The sequence below is a fragment of the Cardiocondyla obscurior genome, linkage group LG07 (assembly GCF_019399895.1).
Source record: "Cardiocondyla obscurior isolate alpha-2009 linkage group LG07, Cobs3.1, whole genome shotgun sequence".
Lineage (NCBI taxonomy): Eukaryota > Metazoa > Arthropoda > Insecta > Hymenoptera > Formicidae > Cardiocondyla > Cardiocondyla obscurior.
In genome coordinates, this window is record NC_091870.1 from 490184 (window position 1) to 515275 (window position 25092).

The 25092-nt window shown below is 38.6% G+C and overlaps 1 protein-coding gene across 1 annotated transcript in view; it reads left to right on the forward strand.

The window, feature by feature from the left end:
• The first annotated feature begins 3635 nt into the window (after positions 1 to 3635).
• Cpx (synaptic transmission protein complexin) overlaps positions 3636 to 25092 on the forward strand; it is an 88634-nt gene continuing 67177 nt past the window's right edge. Inside the window, exon 1 of the mRNA XM_070658894.1 lies at positions 3636 to 4068. The gene's annotated coding sequence lies outside the window, so the exon portion shown is untranslated. The remainder of the gene's footprint in view (positions 4069 to 25092) is intronic.

Genomic DNA, 25092 nt, shown 5'->3' on the forward strand with positions numbered 1-25092 from the left:
TCATACCATTATATTGAAAGTAAGCAAAAGGAAGAAATGGAGAAAAAAAAAATCTGAAGCATACTACTTTTTGAATATAATACAATATAACTACACTGCCATATGTATATATATTTTTAACTATAGCGCCTAAAGTACCTTTAGACTGCGTGTGCTTTGCGGATTATCTTTATAATTTTCATATATTTTTTATTGGAGTGTTCTGAATTTTTAAAGGAGCACCTCAAACATATACTTACTATAATGAACTAAGAATATCTTAAGAAAATCGTAATACGTTTGAGATATTTAAAGAGGATGATTTCGGTATATCTCGCAGATTTCTATTGCTGTATGGGTAGGTGGAATCATCTAAATCCAGGTATGGATTTCCACACAGAAAACTAAATTCTTTTCACGATAATTTAAATAAATCTTTTAATACAAATTTGTACGTTTCCTCATTCAATATATTTTGGAAATTATTATTCTTTTTTTTTTCATAAGCAACAGTTTGTGCAAAATTATTAAGTTTTATTTTATGAATAAAAGCACAAGAAGATATAACATTTTTTTATCCATTAAATAATTGTAATTATTTAATACGTAAGTTTACTTTTTTTTTTTTTCTTGGTGACAATATAATATTTATTACCTTAAAAATAAAACTATAACTTGTAAGCAAGTTTCCTATGAGAATGTATTCGCAAGTATGTGATATATTAAAAGATTTTAAGATAATTTCAACTAAAGTTCGACTAACTTAATCGTTGATTAACTTAAAAAAATGTTTATAATATTTTATTAATAAAGAATTAATAATTTTTTATTCGAAAAAGGTGCTTAAGAACAATGAATTGTGCCCTTGAAATTAATCATCCATTATGTCAGTCGAAATTTGTTCCAAGTCTCCATTATATTTCTTATATTTCGCACTCTCTGTAATTTAAAACAACGCTCAAATGAATTTATATGTATATTGATATTCTTTTCTTGTTAATTAATTTTGAAAAGAATTATTTAAGATATTATAAATGAGATGATTTGAAAGAGAAATTTACAACTTTTTTTTTTTCACATTTGGACAGTGTTAAATATTTAAAAAATTTGTATTTTTAAATAGTTATCGACATTTAAAATCGCGCACAATGTAGATGAATATGTAATACGTGCCACCCTGACATTCCTCATTGATTGTTAATACTGTGCGGTAATAATCCCAATTGCAAAGTATGCCAAATAAAATTCAGCGAAGCATTTTTCCTGTAAAGCCACATCATGTATATCATTATAAAGTCGATGATGTAATCTTATTACCGGGCTCGAACGTTAGCGTTACTTATGCCCGAGACAGGTATTGTAATAAATACAGTAGTGCTTGATTAATTTTTTGAAAATTTAATAGCGCACTAATTGAAAATAGCTATGGTGCTTAATTGGAATGTAAATGACGCTTAGCCGATTTTACCGATTACTTTTCAGGCATAAAGAACTGTAACGTCTGGGCCCTGTTTATTACAAAGTACCTGGTAGATACAATCGAATTAATAGATAAAAAAAAATTTATTAAGATTTTTTGCACGGAGGAAAAAGATGTGAGCGTCTTGATTAATTTTAAATTTGATAAGAAGTGCTATCGTATTAAGTGTAATGCTTACTTTTTATAAAGTGAAATACTAATCGTAAATTTGACGTGGCTCTAATATATTTTTCACTTTACTTATATTTTACTATATACAATATATTTCATTTTTATTGAAGCGATCAGCTTAATGTTATATTTAATATAAATATAGAGTATATAGACTATCGACGGCGTTTTGTTTACGAGTAAAGATAATTAATACATATGTAATGCGACATGATTAAGTATAAAAAAAAAAATAAGATAACGTAGACTGTAAATTATTCATATTTCCTAGCGGTACGTACGCTGCAGTTTATCGAAAGGAGGAATGAATTCAATATATAAATTTGAATTACTGTAATCTTGTTTTACTGCTCTTCTATGAATGCGTTTATTATATATTGATAAAAAAAAAAATAAGTAATCTCAGTAATCGATGCCTTAAAATATTTATTTAAAATTAGTGTCCTGCGAGTTACTTTTTTTTCCTTTATATTTCAGCAATTATTTTTTAATTAAAAACCTTTAACCTTTTATGCAATTAATAATTAGAAATTATATGATTGTTCAATGTTGCAAAGTTTTCTATCTATTATTTTCTATCTTGCACATTATATTTTTTACAATATTTTATAATATTCTGTATTGCTCTGTATTATTATGAATTTTACCGGAATTAATTTTAATTCTTTTTTTTCTTTTTAGCCGACAATCAAATTATATGTTTGATTAATGTTTGTATTTACTCAACAGTGGCTATTAATAAAAAAAAATATTACATATATTTGTACATTTTAAATAAAATGTATCCTTTTACATATTGTTTTACATTATTTTACGGACGTTGATGGATTTATGAATGGTAAAAAAATTTTTTTAAAGTTAATAAAGTTCAATAGAAATATGTGAACGAAGAACGATGATTTTAAGTCAGTTTATAAAGGCAATTATATTTAATTAGAAAATGAATTAAATTTTATATGGAAACTATTTTATTCTCCAGTTTATATTAATTATTTTCTAAGAGATCAGTCGGGGCTGTTCTGTGCCATTAATTCTATGGCGACATGGCGTTTACAGCGAAGCGACTATTATGGACGTACAGAATGTGAGGAAATTATACAATTTCCGGTCACTCTGGAAGGGTTTCAGCTTACTTTGTTTTGCATTTGGTGTATTCGCGTAAGCGACGTTGCGCTTGACGTTTATCCAGTCCAGTTTATCCAGCCGGCGTACAAACGCGTTTAAATCTAATGCGATCCGACCAGACGACAGATAACACGCTTTGATCTGGAGGAATGTTTCGTAATAGGTGGACGAGATAAACCTACCCTACCTACGTCTGCAGAATAGAAGTAAAAACGAGGAAACGAAATTTTCGGACCAACGGATACGCATTTTCATCCGCAGGCGCGTCTTTGAGGCAATATCGTTTAATTAACTTATTTACTGAATAACTTTACAGATGCATGCTTGAAGGAGGAGGGCGAGAGGAGAAAGACGAAGAAGAAGACCAACAATGAGAGAGAAGGATGCGAAGATGAAAAGAGAGGCGTGGCGGTGAGCGGCAAGAAAGAGGGTCGGTCGGAGGCTCGGCAAGTGGAAGGGCAAGCAAGCTGCGGAGGGCGAGGGGAGGGAATTGGGGGGTGCCAAAAATGATGAGGATTTTAGGGGGGAGTGAAAGCGGCGCGTTCACGCTCCGCGTCCTTCTTGGCTATTCGCATCATCGGCTTCTCTCTTCCGTCCCTAATCCTTTTGCCAGCGTACCACGACGATTCGCGGCCGGCGGTGACAGCGCCGGTGGTGGTAGTATGTATGTACGTCTTACCGCAACCTCGCCTCTATCCTCGCCGCTCATCCTTGTCTCTCCGCCGACGAGGCGACCGATCCCCCCACTCCGCGACTCCACTCTTAAAACGGGGTATATTCCCATACCACCCCCGACGGATCGATGGTAATTGCTGCACCCCCCGTGGCGTGGCGCTAACGTCGCCTAAGCGCCGCTCAGTCCGAACTCAGGGTTCACTCAGTCCACGAACGTTTGCCACGAGACTTCGATCTCTCACACCGCATCGCACTCACACGCTATCTCTGTCTCTCTTTCTCTCTCTCTATTCACCCGTCTCGCATATCTCCCTCTATCCTTCTCCCTCTTTCTTTTTCTCTCTCTCTTTCTCTCTCTAACTATCTCTCGCTCTCGCTCTCGCTCTCACCCTTGTCCTCGCTCTTGCTCGTTCTCTCTCTCTCTCGCGTTCCATTTTTTCCTATTTTCCCGCTTGGCGGACGGAGAGCCAAGCTGGTGACCGAGGAGGCGCGCGTAGTAACCGTGCATCGGTCTACGTCAACGGGAGTCTAGCCGTAGCACCCTCGTGCTTTCGGTTACTTCGACCTATATAATCGTCGTGCTGTGGCCCCCGTTCGTCCGCTTCGACCGGCTGCGGATCTACCTGCGGCGCAGCGAGGTGAGTGGGCGACCTATCCGCTTTCGCGCGTACATCTACCATCTACCTACCCTTTACCTCGCTTTCCAACCACCGCATACGCGAAACGCGAATTTGCCTGTCAAATTCCCACAAATTTCCTACGCGCCTCCTAAACTTTTTAGTCCGCCCTCGGTTTAAGTTGCGCACAAGTTTTCGAATGCTCTTTGCAATTCGAGGTTTGTTTCCTCACTTTTTACTCCTCACACTTTTAGGTAGATTCTTCTTTTACTATTACTCAACTAACTAAAATTTATTTATATGCGTTATTTTTACATATACGTTGCATGTCATCGAGTTCTAAATTATATTGGCTGCATGTATATATATTTTTTTTTTTTTAATAAGCGTAGATTTTTAATTAAACTTGCATTATTTTCGCTGGAGCCAATTAAAGTATTTGATAACGAGCTACATGTAAATTTTAGAGAACAAAAATCTAGCCTGCGGAATCTACGTCATGAATTATATTGAGCTGTTAACTTTAATGTAATAATAATAACGCAGCAAGATGGAGTTGTAAAGAACTCTTTGGAGATTTTATCTTTTCCAACTAAAGTAAAGTAAAACGGAATATGATGAAACTGAATCAGATATAGTCTAGAAAAGATCATCTTGGGTTTTAGAAAAAGGAAATTATACACGATACTTTTTTTTTTTACAAAATCGTTTGAGATGGAAGTCGATTTGTATGAATTTTGGCAGCGATGAGAAAATGTCGCAGGACTTGCATTCGACTGACAATGATAATGACAATCAGCAAGTTCCCAATAATTTATTTTAGCGAGAAAAATTAACGAATAATATTATTCATATATTGGCTATTATTTTTACAAATAATAATAAATCGAGTAAACTTGGCAATAATTATAATTAATTATTTCAATCATTGCACAGCAAATGCCTTAATTTCTTTGAAAAGCTAAGAATATTATGCATGCATATATTATCCAAGTTATTAAACGTTTTTATGACGCGCAAGGTTCTCCCTTTACCCCAAGTAACATTTATTTTTATTATATTTCGGTAAAGTTACATTGAACTTTCATTGAGCATCTATTCTATAGAAAAACCGGCATAAAAGTAAACTTTTTAATTCGCTAAAGCTCCTGTTTTCCTGCGGCTTGCACCTCATAAGGTGCTGTCATCTATTGGCAGGGAAGCCCACTTAAATAAATAGTATAATAGTTAAGTAATATATCCAACATAAATTTTATTCAAGCCGGATTGCGTAAAAGAAATAATTCATTATTTCGGCAAATAAAAAACCTGCCTGTCGTACAAGAGTGTGATATGTTTCTTTTTTTTTTTGAAAGCTTTAAACTAAAAGAGTGCTTTATTCTTTCCTGTCTAGGTTGTGAAACGATTATCTCATGCCTACGTACAAAGATAAGATTAATCACGAGGGATATTAATTATTAATGTCTCGAAGCGTTCCGATAACCTGAGAATATTTTTAACACGGTTGAAAGACGACGATGCGTGAACGTTCAACAGCCACCGCAAAAAAAAAAGAAAAAAATCCGAAGATTACTTCCAACGAATGTTTTCGATATTGTGGGAGTTTCCTATAATGTTACTTCTAAGAAAGCTTATCCTACGTTGAATTATATTATAGATGACTGCTTACGTTAGCAGGCGCGCTCCCGCTCGAGGCGGGTGAGCGAAAAAGGCATCTTACAGATACATATATGTAAACACAGTGGCTTTGTATAATGCCGCGCCAGGAAGAGCATAGAGTCGCCGACGAAAACGACCTCGTTCCCGCGAGGATTCTCCTCATCTCTGAATCCCTCGTCGGCGAAACTTTATTCACTAACCGAATAACTGCCGCTACCAGACGCGATCAATAGCGAAACCGTTTCGGTAAACAGCGAAAAATTTCATCTCTGTATTGAGAGAGGAGATCGGCCCGCAGTGAAATCTCCGGCTTTTTAGCATCTTCGCATGGAAGATCCGTTCAAGTGAAGACCTTGAATGTGCTCGTTATATATCGCACTTAGAGCGCGTGCTTATTCTTCGTTCTTTATGTACTCTCCGATCGACCCGAGTGTTTTATCTCTTTCAACGAGAGGAACGTCGAAACGCTGGAGCGAGTCGTCGTTCGATTTAAGGCGAAGCTAACCCGCTTGTACTTTGCGCCGATAAAAGAAATTTATTGCGCTGCGCCGATGACTTACGATTAATCGAAATTAATTACCGTGCTTAATATTTTGCCGCTGCGCGGGATGTGAATTGTTGGGAGAGAAATGCGGAGTACCGAGACGCGCAGTGTTCGATACGTGAAATACGTGCATGGAGTATGTTACACGCGAAAGCAGGAAAATCTTGCAATCGCGGATTCACTCGTAGATAGATAGATAGACTGCTGAATTACCGCTCGGGTTAATTTACGTATCAACTGATTGCGTACTTTCGAAATGCATCGTAGAATAATGGAACGTTTCATACGGACGTGCGTATTAATTTATTTTCTGCTTGTATCGTCGAAATAACGATGGTCTCGCTGAACAGCGTAAAAAAATGGCAGAAACGCAAAACGCGAGCGACAGAAAGGACTTCTTTTGTGTCTTTAAGAATAAATATGCGTTTAATTTTTGTTTTTCGCAAACTTCGCTTGGTTACGTAACTTTACAAAAAAAAAAAAGGCAGAATATATAGGAAAATCTAGTTTTACTGAAACGTTGTTTTAAAAGTATGTAATTCGTGGATTTTGTAAGCCACAGCCCTGTCAAGTCACGATTCTCTTTTAAAAGGGTGACTTGTATTTATTTTTCCGCAACGTAAAAACTGCCTTTCGAAAGTAAAACCTTTAATAATTAATTAACAATTGCGAAATTAAGTAGACTGCACGTTCTCACCATTTATAAACTTATTTATCCGAGATTTTTTTAAACCTATAGGTTTATCGATTAGCTGGGTCGTATTTATAGGCTGTGCAGTATAGATTATTTCAATTTTAATACTTTTACACACGCACGCGACAATCTATATAATGACAGCTTGTGTATAAAATTTTGCAAAAAAAAAAAAAAAAAAAAAAAATGTACTACGCGAAATCCTTGGATTACGTCGGGCCTCTTAAATCGTCATCATATTTCTGGTCGCTTCTAAGCTTTTTCTAATTTTTGCACATTACTGAATAAAGAGAGAGAGAGAAAGAAAGAGAGAGAGAAATGTGTATGCGTCCCATCTTACATGCGTAATCAATCTTAATTTTATAATCAATCAGCAATTCGAGGAGTCACGGACTTTCGCGAAAAACTAATACCGTGATAGTCCAGAAGTCGATCTCCCAAGAAAAGAAACGAACGGCGGAAGCCATGCTGCACAATTCTCCACCCTTTTCATATTCCCAGAGGTATTTTATCTCATTGCTTCGTATATACGCACCGGGTTTGTTGGTGAAATTGGACCGAGGATGAGAGGCAGCTCTTCTGTGCCAGAATTCGCAAAAAAAAAAAAAAAAAGCTCTCGGTATCATCTCTCGAGGATCAGACCCTCTTTCGTCCAATAATGACTCTATTAATTGCAACATACGGAAGTTTCTGCGCGTACGAAACTTCTCGGAAGAACATCGAGCCGTCGGTATTGGTATCGCTTGGTAGCCGGGCCCGTAATAACATCAAGATATTGATCAGTGCGATATATGTATGCGCTTTTAAAATAAAAATGCGTCCCGGCCGGATGTAAAAAAAAACAACGCAAATGCGTTCGAGAAGGCCGAAATAATCTTTGCGCGGGACTACGTTACGGAAACGACAAAGATAAATGTTTATAATCAAGCGACGTTTCTCTACAACTTGTGTAATTACGATACATGTATTAAAATTGTAGCATGGGTTTTATAATGATTAGCAGAGGCGTAATAAATTAACTTTAACGAGTCTCTATCGTCATCGCAAAATCATCATTATTACTGATGTAACACGTTTGTTCACAAAGTTATAATTTCACAAAGAGTAATGATACTCGCGTCAGATAAATCCCACGTGTCGCGCTAAATAGCCTATTAACGATAAATGGATATATCCTTTAGGCAGCGCGCCATTTTAATGGAATCGTGCGACGTTAATTAATATTCTACTCCTGCTAAAATCTGCTCCTCCGAAGGCTGCTCGCGTACCTATCAGCAAATTGTATTTTAACGTCTATTAGCAGATGCCCTGCTACGTCATACAGCGAGCTCGGCCCTAGCATCCTTATTAATACGGCGAAAAGAGAGACGTGGAAAGTAACAAAGGATCGCCTGCGTACGGAAAATGTAGTTACTAACTGCAGGAAGAGTGATAACGCTTCTAACGTATCGCGGTATATTAAGTGCGACGTGTTGATAAAATTTATATACTTTCGCAGGTTTGCACGAAGAACGTCGCGAAAAGGGAGAATTATTATGAACAATAATTAGGTAATTAATTACGAAAAAAAGGTATATTTAATTTAAATCTTACCTGGAATTTTTTAATCCGTGCCTATGTCCGTTCCTTTTGCATGGTAAACCGAGCGCGAGCAAATAAATGTGCCCGGGAAATTAAGAGGATTTCACAACCGATCTGGTTTCCTTCGATGCCGGCGAGTTCGACGTAGCCAAATAGAAAGAAACATACCTCAAATAAATTGTAAATTAAGCAGCGGCTGTGGTAAAATTACGTACGAAAAAAAACGAAGCGCCGGCGCTTTTTTTCATCGATCAGACCTGAACTAAACCGCAATAATGTCACGTACGTTTGTACGAGTTGCGAATAGACGTTTATTCTGTTCCACCCGCGTGATTTCGTCTTCCCGAGGTTTAAAGTCTTCGTCGGCCTCTCTGCTGAGTGGTACCACGTTACCATCGCACCACCAACTTTGTGTTATCTCCGGCCACGTCCGTCAACCCCGTCAAACGTTTCCGTCGCTTTGTGCGTTCGCGTTGTGACGCAGCGTTCGTTCGCTCGCTCGCCTCTTCTCCTCACCTCACCTCTCCTCTTTTCTCTCGGCGTCGACTGCCGATGGTCCGCGTCGTCGTCGTCGTCGTCGTCGTTTCGCAACGGCTTATCCGTTTAATTAACGAGACAATGCCCAGGCCCGCAGATTGCACGCGCTGGATCTTCGCGCACCAAACGCGAACAATGTCGTTATTGTTCGTTTACCCTTGCCACGCCTTCAATGTGCTCGCCGCACTGTATTCCGAAAAGTTTTCGCCGGCCGTTCGAGTTAGCACCTCATTGCGCGATCGTTATTTCAATAGGATTCGGCCCTTCGCTTCAAATGGCGATTCAAGCGTTAACTATTTACCAAATAAGATGATTAAAAAGATTCACTGCGTCTCTTTTTAGCATGAGCAAAGAATGTGGAAATATATATACCTGAAATGCGATCTGTTTTATGAAGCCTACGATTTAAGGAAGCAATAACCTAAAAAAACTCAAGAGTTAACTGTCCATACTGTTTTTTAATATACTGTACTTCGAGCACTTAGCCTCGAGTTCCTAAATAAATTCTGCACCGGACTCGGTGCTTCGATAATTTCATGCGGACTCTCCTTCGCGAGAAGGACAGCGACCAATCAACGAGCGCGCCGATTGTCTGTCTCACTCTTTTTACGCGGTCGTCTCTTTCTATCTAGTGGCTGAATTTCTATTATATATATAATTAGTTTGAACGCGGAGCTTCGGGCGCGAGGACGCGTCGCTAACCGCTCCGCGATTTCGCGCGTTTTCGGATTATTTTTTCGCAGATTAGAAGTGTCGCATACAAATAAGTGTTAACATCGTTAACTCGGGAACGAATCCATCATTTTCTGTTCTCCCGCGTTATTCTAGTCGTCGTTCTGTGCTCCGTTCCGTGCCGGCAATCGTCATCCCGTTTTGAACAGATAATTTTTATACTTGGGGAAGATTAAGTGTGATGTAGTGTCGAGTGATTTGAAATGTTACAACCCGTCAGGATAATCCAGAATACTGCCTCTGCGAGAAGGAAGGAAGGAAGGAAGGAAGGAAGGAAGGAAGGAAGGAAGGAAGGAGGGATAAAAAGTAACTTAACCTAACCGGAAGATGCAAATGTAAGTGAACCGGCAACACGCAAAGTACAAGTAAGAGATATAAGAATATCTAATAAAAAAATCTGATAGTCGAAACAGATTTTTTGACTAATCGGATATATATATATATATATATTTTATATAAAATTGTATAAAAAAAAATGATTAAGAAACAGTATGGGGCAGAAAAATATTAAATCAGCTTATCTGAAAAATAATAAAATACTCTACGCGCCAAGCGAATTTTTACTTGCAACGTGAAATCTGTTAAAAAAAAATGAGAATAGTGACGTGGTAGATGGAAAAGGTATGAAGTGGTTACCACAAAGGCGAGTACGAAGGCGAAATTGCACGTTCATCGTATTTTTATCCTCGTTGGTCCGCCCTGGGACAAAAGAGAAAGCGATTTTTGTAGATTTTCTCGATGCACCCCAACAGTCGCCGCTCTGTCCGTTTCTCCTAGCGTAAAACCGCCCATATTACTGTTTGCTCACGGTTCGGTTTTACCATCCCGCGTCCGCCCTGAAAATTCTTGGTCGCCGGGCATATCTGCCGAATAAAATCCCTGCCAAAACTAATTCACCGTTTCGGCTTTATAAAATTTTCACGTACCAGACACTTTCCGCTCTCGTCCCTTTTTTACTTCGGATCGATACGTCACCTACTTAAAGATTGCTTGTGGATCTTTTAATTAAAAAAAAAATTAGCTTGCACGTTTAAATTGTGCCGCAATTATTTATAGATTCGTACCGCTAAAAGATCGTTCCAGTCAGCAAAAGTAAAGTATGGAAAACGATATTGCAACGTAAAGAGTTTCTTATCTGATAATATGCAATGACTGCGAAGCAAATTATTTTTATGCAGATAATTATCGAATTAAAATATCGTGTAATGAAAATAATTGTAGAGATTATCAAGAAATAATTTGTACTTTTATCCAAAAACGCACTAAATGATGTCTAATAAATATCATTAATTAAGGGAAATATTTTAAAGTTAATGGTGTTCAGTGTAATCATTATTTCTACTTGCAATTAAATAAAATAATGTAAATAATTAACCAAAAATTATATCTTGAATTCTAATTACGCTTTAGGTAATGGTAATACTTAATAATCTTTTAATAATATTATTACGGCCGTGATTAATTAATTATCTCTTCAATTTAAATATAACGAACGGAGTTATAATTACGATAATCTCCATCTATTTTTGAAAGTTGTCTTATTATTTTCATTACGCATATAATATATTTATTTATTTAATCACGCAAGTAAAGGATTTCCACGCTCTAACAATAAGTGCAGAGCCTCATTCTCTCCCGCGATTCCACTCTACCGACGTTGTTTAGCCGTCGGTGAAATGAAATCTGACGTAACGAGGAAAGTTCGATAGGTTTTAAGTCAACGGCGAAAATACGTAAAGTTTACAGCCGAATGCCGCGGTGGGAAAGACGCATTAACGTTAGAGAGCGTCCGATAATAGGAAAAGTCTCTGACATTTGTGGGAAAGTGCTCTGAGCTCCTTGGAGGACCAGCGTCCCTTTTAGAGCATGTTTCGCGCGAGTCCTCGTAGGAAATACTTGGGAGGTTTCCGATAGCAAGCTGCAAGTACCGGCGGAAACTTGATCGAGACCACGAAATTACCAATGAATACAGATGAAGATTTTCGCAGATGATAAATCTTCCTGCGAGCTCACGTCTTTCGCTTTTTAATTCTTTTTATATAATATATAAATATAAAAAGTTGCGTTAATTAAATAAAGGCTAATCGCGTTACCTTTAAAGTGTAATCAACTTTCAATCAATTTAAATTGATGGAACCATCTGTTTTCACGTTAGAAAATTTCGCCGTTCGATCCACGTTGAAGCAGTTAATTAAATTTAAACAATTTGCGCTGTTAAATGGCGACTGAGAGGCAACGGTCCGTCTGCCTCGAAGACGAGGGGGAGTAGAGACAGAGCGAGAATCGGAAAAACGGGAGATCGTACAGCATTCACGTCGAACACTGAAAGTCTCTCCGGAGTCTCTCAATATTTTAGAAAGTTTTTCCGGGTAGGACCGACTTGACGCGTCGACAAATGCTTAGCCTTGCTTAGCCGTCTTTATCCCCCGACCGACGTTTTATCGACGACTGCGGAAAAGTTGGCTCCTTTCTCCTTTTCGTCGTTTATAATGGAGAAAAAGCCGTCGTCGTCTCAAAGGGGGTATATTAAGCGCTAAATGCGAAGGGTCCGGTAATAAAAAAAAAATCAACCCTGCACTCATCTTCGAGGTGTTAAGCTTCGCCTAAAATAGGAGGCGTTGCGCGTGCTCGATGATACAGGCCGGCAGATTTTATCGAAGGAAACTTTTACGCGACATTTCGATGTTCCGGTGACTTAAGTTCTTATCAAGTTTAGGAGCGTCCAACAGACGGTTTTACAACTTGCGTCATAAACTGCGGAGGAATATGGGTCATAAGTGAGTCCGTGGAAGTGGAGCACATGTATATGACTTTCATTCTTCAGTGGTCGCGGCCGATGCCTCGCCTCGTTATTCGTGTTTTACTTGTACGACATTTTTACGAGCACCTGCCTGTTCGGGCGGATAAAAAAAAAAATCTGATTTTCCATCGGATAAACGCGTCTATTATTCCGTTATCTCGCGACGAATAAACGACCGAGTTATTGTATTCATTCTCGGGTTGAGGTAAGCGTGCTTCTCGATCTGCCGTTGCTACGCCGAAACTACTATTCCTTAATTTTAACGGGAGCCCGGAAAGTCCAGGTGGTATTATTTATTATTAATTATATCACTAGCTGTAAAATCGGGGGTCCTGCCGCGGGAACGAGCGGTCTGTTTGGACAATTTATAAAATCCACCGCGGTACCCGCGAGCCAACTTTTCCCGAAATAGCCGAGAATTTTATCAGCTGACTTGCGACACCGCTCCGCGCCGCCGGCTACAACTCCGTGCACATTTCATTTTAATGGTCGCGAACCGTAAGACTTGCCGCTCGCTGGCTCCTAAATTGCATTCGGCAATCCATTTGTCGCTAATGCATTTCTACAAAGTAGAAACTGAACCGTTTTATATTCCGCTAATCGGGTCATTTTATTCATTTCATTTTCGAACTCGGGGTGGTCGCGTCGCAAGTACATTTAAAACGTCGATAACAAATCCAGCAGAAATTATAAAATATAATAAATTTGAAAGATTATTTAACGTGAAAAAGTAAAAATTCCGTCGACACTTAAACGACTCGAATCGTTTTTAATTTTTCCGTCTAGATTTATCGTCGGGAGGAAACGCAGCGTCCGAAGCGTCTTATGTATACGATAGAAATCTAGCTAGGTGTAATCAAAATAGCCGAAGGGCGAGTTTCAGTAAGCTGATGAAACTGTAGTGCAGTTTCTATCCGCGTTTCGGTATATCCCGGCCGTCGAGTATCTCCCTTCAATTTCGCTCCGATAACTTGTTAGCGCCACTAACTGCTTCGTAAAATTGGCGTCGCGAAGTAAGTGCTCGGGGAATATTGAAAGCAACCGGGAGGAACCCGTCCCGTCTACGAGAGCCTCGTCTCGCAACCTCGGAATTAGTGAGATTTTTTTTAAAAAAGCATCTTTCACGAGACTTTCGCCCCGTTACACCGACAATGAGTAACGTAACGAGAGCCGCGGTGTTTCTCTCTCTCATCGATTTCACGTCCGAAGCTTCTTGATTATTATTTATGAAAGCCATCCCGTCGTTAATGAAAACTAAATAATGACTCGGCGCTCTAATGCTCGAGAAGAATGTCTACCTCGGTTAGATCAGACATGTCCGACGAGAACTCGAACGTACGATTTAATTTCAACATTTAATATTTTCTTATCCCGGGATACTTTTATCGAGGTAACAATTTCATAAATATCCCGTTACGAAATCGTATGAGAACTTACGATATTCCTGATAGTCGGAAGCGATAGAATTTCGAGCCTAGAAATAGAAGCGCGATTTACGAGAGCACTGCCAGACCGGCGGGTATCCTCGGCGCATATCTTGCGGCGCTTTTCTTTTTCCATTTCGCACTTGCCAAGTGAATTCCGGGGGAAGACTCATTTTCAAGTTGGGGGAAAGTGCACGTGTGGTGCACCAACCGTTCTCCATCGGGGACGAAGATTACCCAAGTTTCAAGGGGAGACTTACCAAGTTCTGCATACGCGTATATCATCGTATGACCACACTCTTGCTTCCCTCTCGCCTACTTTGATAAGTAAAATATTCAAACGATGCTTAAAACAAGTAATACGAGTTCCACCGCGCAAAAAGTCTCTCCCGGCTAGATCGAATATATTTCACCGTTAAATTCTGCTTAAAATGTATCATTGGAAAGTTTTCAATTTAAGAGAATTTACAGACTCTTTGTGGCGCATCTGTTATCGTCGTATTAAGCACGAACTAATTAGAATATAAAATCTAATGTAATTCCGCGCGGTTCTTAAGGTTCCTTCGATTATTCCGTGGTCGAAATAATTGCATGTGAGTCCCTACTTAAAGACGACTTTAAATCGTATCCTTCGAATATATCGAAACAAGAATATAGTACTACAAGTATTTTATAAAAATAAATCAAGTGAGAAAAATTCCGAGTAAACGTCAAGAAATTAAGAGACATAAAATTTTTTTTTTATGAAACATTCAACGTCATCGAGTGATCTCAACATTAAATGCTTCCGTAATTCAAAATAGACGGAACATTTTACCAGAGAGAAGTATCGGTTCGAAACTCGCAAAAGAAAGCACTTTTACCGCTGACTTCGATCTTCTGTAAAGCATTTTTACAGATTTCTATCGTTCCAAGGATCAAAACGCGCCAAGTAGATGGTGGAAAAGCTTTCGAGAATAAAAAAAAAGGAAAGAAAGAAAGAAACAAAGGAGAAAAGAAGAAAGGAAGGAACGAACGAAGAAAGAAAGAAAAAAAAAATAGAAAGAAAGGAGAAAAGAAGGAAAGGAAGGAAGGAACCGAAGGGCGGAAGACTCCAACAGAAGAGGATTCTTTCAATTAGTTTTCCAAGTGGAGATTCGAGTTAACCAAGTTTCCGTCCAAATGTTCCGACTAATGATTACGCCGTTATACCAGCCGGCTAGGAGAATGCCGGCTTCGTCCATTATGCAGCAAGTTAAACACATCCATATTGATAAGCTGCTATCACTCTTGACTTTTTCGCGAAAGCCATTTCGGAATCGCTCAATAAATCGGGGGCGTCTGTGCGAGCGTCGCAAATTATCGATTTCACCGGGACAAAACCCTGCTTGCTCGCGCTTTCATGCAAATTATCGAGTTACACCGGCATAATTATTTTCTAAGCTCAGTATCGGTACGCGAAGTCATTTATATAAACAGCGAGGAGCATGTCGATCGTCAGGTGTCGTTACTTCGAAAAGAGCAGCGTGTTTCGGCAATCAATGATAGTTACAATATAGTCTACCGAAATCAAAGCAGGTACTGTTGACAGACAAATATTTGTCAAACGGTATACGCCGTACGTTGCAATTTGTCATCTATCTCTGTTAATTGAGGGATAGTAAGGCCAATTAATAGCCAGGAGGTTATCGTCAGTCAAATGGCGTTGCATTTCATCGCTCAAAGATTCATAAGCGGCAGAGTTATGTGTGAAAATAATATTTATTATTATTGATATTAAATTTTAACGCATTAAATGTTAAAAGACATAAAAAAAAAGAGTTAAAAATTTTTTTTAATCCTTTTAAATTCTTTAATTTATTTTATAAATAATATTTTCACTTTTCTCTCTCTCTCTCTTTTGTCGTTTTATTTTTTCTCGTCGAATATAGTAACACATTAGAGGAATGTTATTCCAAAGTTATACCGACACGAAAGACATGAGCTCCTATATCCGATTACAAAAGCATTTCAATGTTCGCTCTCATTAAGTCACGATAGGTAGCCTCAATCCATACGATGCCTTTGGTCGCTTCGACTATTAAAGCGAACTCACGTTCTGCCTTGCAGATTGGGATCACATTAGTTGGCGAAACTTGTCAAAACTTAAATAAGGCAAAGCAGCGAACTTCTTATGCAAATTTTAATGCGTTCTTATTTAATATAACGACGTTACCTGCGTGTCCTCAGCTTTGACGATTTTCCAGTAAATTACGAGCAAATACGCGCACCTTTGAAATTCAAATGAGTACTTGCATTTATTATTAGCAACAATAAATCAGAAACGTTAACTTGAGACAATTAAGCTTGCGCGCGTAACAATTTTCCGTGCGAATTTTATGTGGTTTTAACTTTAAATATTCATATATTAACATGTATACAAAAATTGCATTTTTGTTATATTAATATGTACAGAGAAAGAGAGAGATAAAAACAGAGAGAGAAAAAGAGATGGAGAAAGAGAGCGAGCGCGTGTGTAAATTTTTATCAATGTTGACTGGCTTTTCACTAACCAACTCGAGCAATAATTCGCTACAGCATTCAGAGTAAGATTAATTGAACTCTCGTTGTCCGTACCGTTTAAGGTATCAAACTCTTGATCATTGTAGACGTTACGTTGAATTGCAGACAGATACCATCAGGCGACACTCACTTTCCGCTAGCGATCTTCTTCCACGATCAAGGTAAACCACTTCTTGATCTAAGATTTCCGTTTCCGGTGCCATTTCCGGTACGGGACGCGCTAGATATTTGATTAACTGTTACCGAATACTCGACGCTCCCATATCAAGACGTCTTGAAGATCGATTTTCGTCTTCATTTTACATAATATTAATATCTAAGACAAAACTCTGCAGAGATTTTTTTTTCATCCGATGCGAATTCGACGAATGAATTTCTAAGCAGTGAAAAAAAAGTGACATTAGCTTGGAAAAAATTTCGCCGCATTAATTTCCGTTTCCAACGTTTCTGAAGATTAAACACGCGGGTAATAAAGTAACGCGAAAATCTAACGAGTACGAGCGAAGCGGAGGATGAAACGGAACGAGTTCTGCGTTTGTAATTAAACATTTAATCGGCCTCGTAGCATGTAAGGGAATATTATTGACGTGCTCTAATGGAATTCGTGGGCTGGCGCGGGGATGTTGGAATACCATTAGTAACTCCCAGGAAATTCTTGCCGCGTCTATGCCGGCGCGGGAGTTTCGCGGGCGCTGGAAGGCAAAACTCCTGCCGTCGTTGCGGGGCCCCAAGTACGGCTCTGCGCCGAATTTACCCCAATCTTCTATTTAGTTCCCTTCTGAACTTGCCGGTCGTCTACGAGACGCGCACCGCGCGCGAGGCACGTCACACAATTAACGATTCGCTTAACATGTTAACTTCGCTCGACTAAATGACGCCGGAAGATCCCGCTCGCGGCTCCGGCGTCTTGCTCAGCCTCGCGTACGCCGCCGTATTTCCCCCGGCTCGGCCTGACAATCTCATTTTCTACACGCTGGATATTAAACATTTTATCCTGGAATCCCGGGGCGATAAATTTTATACGTCACATCGTTGAAATTCCACACGTTCGGCCGTAGTATCCGCGCGGATGCGCACGAATCTCATTGAGCGTACATACGTCTTCTCGGTGTAAGACTGTAAGTAACGCGGCGCGTACGGTTTTTTCTTTTTTGCGCACGTCGCATCGCGGCGACTCGTCTTAGCTCCTATTTCGACTTTCATATCGGCGTCTTTACATAATCGAGTCTCAGCTGTTCTCGCGATCTAATAAGTAATCTAGTCGCGCAATGTCGTTAGACGCAGCCGCATTTACGGAGAGCCGCATCGGCGGAGGACTTGCCAGATTCTGTCCTTAAGTGGGGTCGCCCCGCAAGGAATCAGACGGCATGTAATCGCATACATTTGTATAAACGGTATTCTCATCTCTCTCTCTACTTTGTTAGTCGGCAAATCTGCGAATTCACACTCTACTAATAGTAGGTCGCACGTCGTTATACTCGCGGAGAGAGAAGATTTCCATTTCGCGCGTGTATAACATTGCGAAGCTCGTCAGAGTTTGAGAACTGCAATATAATCGTTAATGACAAAATTGTACTTTATTATTCTTTTATTTTTGCCAATTAAAATATTTTAATTTCAGGATCTCTCTTTCGTTCTCTCTCTCTTTTGTTCTCTCTTTCTGGAACCGCCTTAAGGCTGCGCTAGTTTGAAGAATGTCACTTTATGTGACATTCTATTAAAAAATAAATCCTCGCTGACCAAAAACAGTACCGCCTTTCTCTTAACTGGGGAGAGAGAGACTGGCAAGTAATTCGAAATAAAAGCGTCTCATATTTGGCTTAATTAAGCGAGCTTGCGTCAACGTGTGCGAGCATAAAAGGGAACCGAGAGCGTGGATGCGATGCTTTTAATGTTTCGAGCTTTTAGCGTCGACGAGCTTTCGTCCCTTCGAAGTATCTGATACCGATGCAACTACATTCACCATCGACCATAAAGTTCACCCGTGTGTTCGTCGTCGCAATTGCACCCTAGATTTCGTTAAACTCGCACGGTTATACATAAATATTCAGTTACATTGTTTTAACTACTAAATACTATACAAATCAATTTTAAGATAAATTAATTTTATTAGCATATTTTTTTTTGTCATCTACGTTATTTAATTTTCCATTATTGACGTTACTTGCGGTAAATAGAATTTCGAAAGAGCAGGACTCCGCTTCGCTTGGTGAGAGGACAAATTAAGGCTAAAGGTTAAGTGATAAATGGAGTCACTAATTCCTTTAGTCCTCTTTTTAAAATAATAGCTTTAGATCGTGGTTTAGGGCATTATCTCCACGGTTTACGCAAGAAAAATCAATGAAATATCGTAAATTTGCAATTTCTTTACATTTCCTCTACGATATATATTTCATTTTAATTTATGTAATTAAACGAGTAAAGGAAAAAAAAAAAATAAAAATAAAAATAAGAAAAGAGTTATAAAATAAGAATATATACTTTGCTTAAAATTGATTTTAAATTAGATATTGAAAGAATAAATGTGTCTTCGCATATTGCTGTGCACGCAATGCTAGGATCAGAGTGATGCGAATTTTGTACGAATATCTGTTGTAAGAAGCACATAGAAGATATCGGCTTAGAAATGGCTGGATAGTGTAAGTGACAGCTGTCGCAAGCACACACGCTTAGACTCGCCGTACAGCTTATACATCGTAACCCTTTCTCAAGTAACTTAGCAAAGACAATGATATTGGTATTGTAGTTAATGCATGTTCCCTTGTAATCTCTGCTTCACATTTCTGATTAGGTACTAACTGCGAATGCTTGCATTCGAAAATAAATGACGTATTACTTATCTTCAACAAAAATATCAAGTTAATTATCGATTGCGACTTTTTCATTACACGTTGCAATTACTATTTTAATTAACGTTGTCCTAAATTTTATTTGGAATTTTATTTTAATTAATAAACGTAATTACTTATTTAGCTCTTAAAAGTTTATTTTGTGAAAAAGCGATTTTTCTTCGATGTTACAAAATTAATTTTAATGTTGAAAAAAAAAAATTATCCGAAAGAACACTGATTTTAAGACGTCCTGTATAAACCATTGTAAATCAATACAAAGCTATCGGAGAACCTAAAGTATTTCCTACGCTTTCGGATTGGGGTGTTCTTTACTCGACGAATTCTGTCGAAGATTGGATAGTCGAAGGTATTCTTAAAATTATATTTTTACTTTCTTTGTCCCTCTCTCTCTCTCTCTCTCTCTCTCTGAAGAGAGTACTTACGATCTGAAGATTGTAGTAAGAATTTAAAAGTAGGGAGCGGTTTAGTTATGCGACTTTCGATACGCGAACTTACTTAACATGCAAATACTCATCAGAATATCGCGGGTGGTTAAGCTTTAGTGTAATTTATTTAAGAACCGCGGTTGATGGATGAATTTCTTTTTCGGCTGGCCCTCATCCGTAAAATTGATAAGCTTCCTCAATCTCCCTCTCGTTTTCTGCTTCGCATTGAAGTATCTTTCCCGCCGATCGTTTTTTAAATAAAAAATATTCGAGCATAATAAAGCGATAATTTTCTAAAAGCATTGAATGCGAACGAAATAGTTATACTTTAAATTTGTACTCGTGACATCTTTATCTGAAATTTCCCAATTGACAAGGATTTACGTATAAAATCAAATGTCACAGGTACAAACGGTATAATATGCAAGGTTGAAAGTAAAGCTAAGAAAAGAATATCGATTGACGCCGGTGGCATTTATCGCGTCTATTTGAATGCTAATTATTAAAATTACCACCCACGCGTATCTTGGAAATTAAATGTTCCTGTCATGCCGTAGGACGATTTTGGCGCTTATATCGCGAAGCCGAATGCACGTCGGCCTGCTGTCCGCGGGCTCTACTCGAAAATATTTCGCGATCGACGATCTCCATCAACGACAGATTTATGTCTGCGTTTCAGCAATTTTCCGAAAACGCTATATCGCCGTGACAACAGCAGTGACACGGCGAAACTCGCCGTGGAATACGTTTCAAGTGGAGATACTCGAATCGCGTGTCATCATAACGAAGCCATATGCGAGATCGATGGCGCAACATAAATCCATTTATGCCAACAAAAGCTCGGCAGCTCGATTCGAACATCTATCTCACTGTTGCACCCTCGGCTTTTATTCGCGCTATACAACGTATCCAGGAAAAGGAGAAAATATGTAGTAGAAATATATATTTTTCAATGAAGGAAACTTGCGGAGTAAGTTCTTTTTTTTAACAAGAACGTTATTGACGGCCGTGCATCGTGCAGCAGGTCACACTTCTCCTCGCTTAAGATTTTAAAATTATATTTTCGTGATTAAATCACAAAGCGCGTTTCGTTTCTTTTTTTGAAAACGATCGAAAGTTCCTTCGCGCTTTTAGGCACGATTGATTTCTGTGTTTCCTGATAATCGATACTCTCGTATACTTTCGGCCTTGCGCTTTTATAGTCTTGACCTTTTCGTAAAAAAAGTTTCCAGATGCTAATGAAAATCGAAAAGTTTTACTAACGATGAGTTTGAGGGACGAACTGCATCCCGTACGGTACAGAATACGAATCGCCGGAAATTGTTGCAGTTCCCGTACTTGGCGTGCCTCTCGAAGTGCTTGTAGTATCAAGTATCGCAACTTCGTTTGCGTTCGAGAATTCCTACAGCTGAGGTCCGAAGTTACGTGCAGGGCAACATAATTGTGAACGCAAAACTTGCACAGCTCGAAAAATGAATATCCGCTACATGCCGCACGATAAATGAAAGCCTCCCGACGAAAAGTTCTTAATATTCTTCGCAGAAAACATTAACAGATAAATGCAATAAGTACATAATTTATTACAAATCGATTTAATTTTAGAAAAGTAAGTTGTTCTTGCAATTAATGGCACTTAAACCCTCAACGATTTTTGGATAATAAACCATTCCATTTTAACGCTTGATAGTAAGAGGAATTAAATCGGAAATCCATATAATACATACGTATATTATGCTACGTATAGATATATCGTATCGCTTATCGTTAGCTCTTTCTGCAAAGTACGGTTTCGCGGCGAATGAGAATCGATCTGCCAGGGCGAAGGTAACGAAATATCGAAGAGAAGAAATTTTCTACTAAGCTCTCAAAAAAACTGCCTCGAGTCAATGAAATTCCAACACCATCATTACGAGACGTATCATAACACGGTTTTTTTTTTAGGCGGAATCTTAGTTTCTAAAAACGTTGAAATATGCCCGAAGTGCTTTCGATTTATTAAATTAGCTGCACGTTTTTCAAGATATATTTATCTCATACCGAAGGACACCACGTTTCGATCCGCGAAATAGTTGGCCCGGACTCATTTTTCGGGAACGAACGGGCATTTTCGGGGAAGATACGTTTCTTATCTGCATACGAGCGTGATAAAACGCCGATGGTGATGGCATCGTCGTCTTATTCCGACGTCACTGCAGCATAAAATACATGTTGGATTCCACCGGTATCCCACCTGCGCATTTCACGATCCATTTTCGAAAGTATCTCGAGCGTTTATCGACATCTGCGAGCGGGGATAGTGCGACATGAAATTTTATCGCTCTTTCTATTTAATTCTAGTGGCCCAATGAAATATAACTATATAAATACGATATGCATTAAGTACGACACGTAAAATATCGCCTAATTAACGCACGGTTATTTTTTTATTTACAGTAATTTAATAAAATGCAATACGTAGGATTAAATAAGTTAAATATTCATATCAATAATTGACGATTTCTTAAAATTTGACGTTTTGCGTTGGTTTGGCCGATCGTTATTAGTACTTTTTTTTAATTAAAAAATTTACAGGTTAAACTAAAGCGAGGCATTGACGAAAGTTTTTTCAAGTTAATGTTGCAAACGTTTAATAGACGAATGTCGTTGGCTCTAGATGAAAAAGTAACTTCCTGAATTTTGAATTTTGTGTTACTCGACGAATACAGCAGGAGTAGGTACTATATCAATTTAGATAATAAACTCTAATGAGAATATACATATATCATATAGCCTACGGTAACATTTGTTCTGGCGTCGTGAGGAATGCACATTTTCTGCACCTGTATACTCTCACGTACAATGCAACTCGGCGGAATAACGCTATGTGAACTTTCCGGAAGTTCGTAGCTTTGTTGAACAAAGTCTTTTGTTCTTATCGTTTCAGATTCACAGTTTGCGACCACTTTGTTGAAAAAGTATCTGGTTAAATCGGTTGAATTCTTGCTAATCTTTGTTAAAGCAGGCTTCAAAAATCTTTAACGTGTAATTTGATTGCATATGCGAAAAATAAAAAAAACCTTATAATCTTACAATAAAAAAAAAAAATAAAAAAAAAAAATAAAAAGAAATTAAAGATACTTACATGAAATGAAATAAAGAAATAGCGTAATTAAATTGCGTTTCTAGTAAGGTTTAATCGGGACAGGCTTTATTAAGCAGGATAAGAGAGCATATTAAGCAGATCTTCCCGCTAAGCAGATTGTAATTTTACAATCCTCTATTCCTATTGTAAAAAACGTTTTAATACGACGCATGTATATTTTCATTTCTAATTTTGTAAATTGTCAGCAATATTGTAATATATTCGTAGTGTTACGATAAAGACTGGCGTCGTGAAATAATGTCGTCAAAATAGTAATACAGCGTTCTGAAACACACTGACGCGGTCATCGTATCGATTAGCTCGAAGTGGACCAGCTAATTTTCTCAAGTTGGACTTGGTCGCGGTCGGCGAATAGATATCGCAATCACGTAGCCTTACGAATTGTTGGAAAACGGACATTGCGGCGTAAATTGGACAAGTTAGCAGAATATACAGGCCTATCTTCGACAGGGTGCATATCCGGCGCGTTGCATCCCATTTAATAATGTACATTATCAAAAGTTTAACGAGGCTACTCGCGACATTTACGTCTCGCGTTCACGTTAATTTCACTCCTGCTCGGAATAAAGCTACCAATGATTATAAAATACACGCTTGTAAACTTGAGTTATGAACGAAATAATTTTTTCAGAAGAGATTTCTTAACGTCGCGTTAAAATGCCATCTAGACGGCTTTTAATCGGTACTGAGAAACGTCAGGAATCCCCAAAGTCCTCTTCATCCTCTGTAATTTCTCCGTCTTCTTATTACCATTCTGCGGACGACGATTAATTCTTTCGTCGACCCATAGAATATCTCTGCTCGCGAGGAGATTGGAGACATTGTTTCCATTCGTTATCATCTCAGCGAGACTCGCCGTGAACAAATTAAAATCCTTTCTGTTGGGATTTCCTGCGTACAACCTCGAGCGGAAATTTATCGGTCGTCTGGTCGATGTTCAGCGCGGACCGTGTATCGAAATAGATGTCTACACGTTTTTTTCGCCGCGTACTTTGTTTACTATTGTTGAGCTGACCTTACGCAAGGCTCCGCTCGACTGCCGAAATCGCCGGGCGAACCGGTTCTCGCCGTCCTCCGCCCGCGCATCCTCCGCCTTGCGAACTTGGAGTGCGAGGACCTGCAGGCCCGACGTAAACACACGCACGTACTCACCCTACCGCGGTGAGAACCGGTTTGCCCGGCGGATTCGGCAGCGAGTGTTGCGTAAGATCAACACAAAAAAACAGTAGACTAGTACGCGGCGAAAAACGTTTAAATACCTAGCTTTTCTAGCTCGTTATTAGATCGTAATGAGAGTTTTGCTAGACAGCCGCGAGATAAACCGCGAATTGGCGAGCTAATTATTAGACAACGGTGGGAATCAATTTTCACTCGGGCACATTTCTATTTAATTTATTCTCACGTTCTTTCGTTGCTGATTTTTTTTTCTTTTTTTTTTTTACGTTTACGATTATAACTACAGTTACTAATTGTGCATGAATAATTATAGATTCAAGTTCTTTTCTTTTTAATACAATGTTACAATACGTCGAAAGGTTCTTTCAATTTCAAGTGAGAAGTGCCTATTAATTCCCAGGTATAAAAGACTACTTGTTAACTTCTTCATTGATGCACAAAGTTAATCTGAAACTAATCGGCGCATCGAGCGCTTCTACTCTTCGAGGGAAAGAAAAAAATCTTTTGTTTAAGAGTGCGGTATTTTCGATCCCGGACTATTTTTACCCGATTCGTGCCGCGATGAAAGGGTTATCTTCCTTCACGCGTCATTAAATTTTTGGTTAATTATCTGCGATCTGCCGATTTGCGACGGAGTCGCTTAAATAATTTATCGCTGCCTCGCTGTTTATTCTCCGCTGAAGCCGGATGATTTAGTCCTTTCCGTTGCAACCGACGCGATTCGGTTCGGCTCAGCATAACTTCTCAACCTTCTGTGTATACAATGACTAACGATACTTCCTACTATCCCTTTCTCTCTTAAGTTTTGCCAGGTAATGAAGATTAAGATCTCTCGACTTTCCTCCACCGCATATCACTTTCCACGTGAAATTTACCGGAAATTTAACCCTTGCTTCGGTCAAATATACCTCGATTAAAATAAATCGCGGTAATTTGTT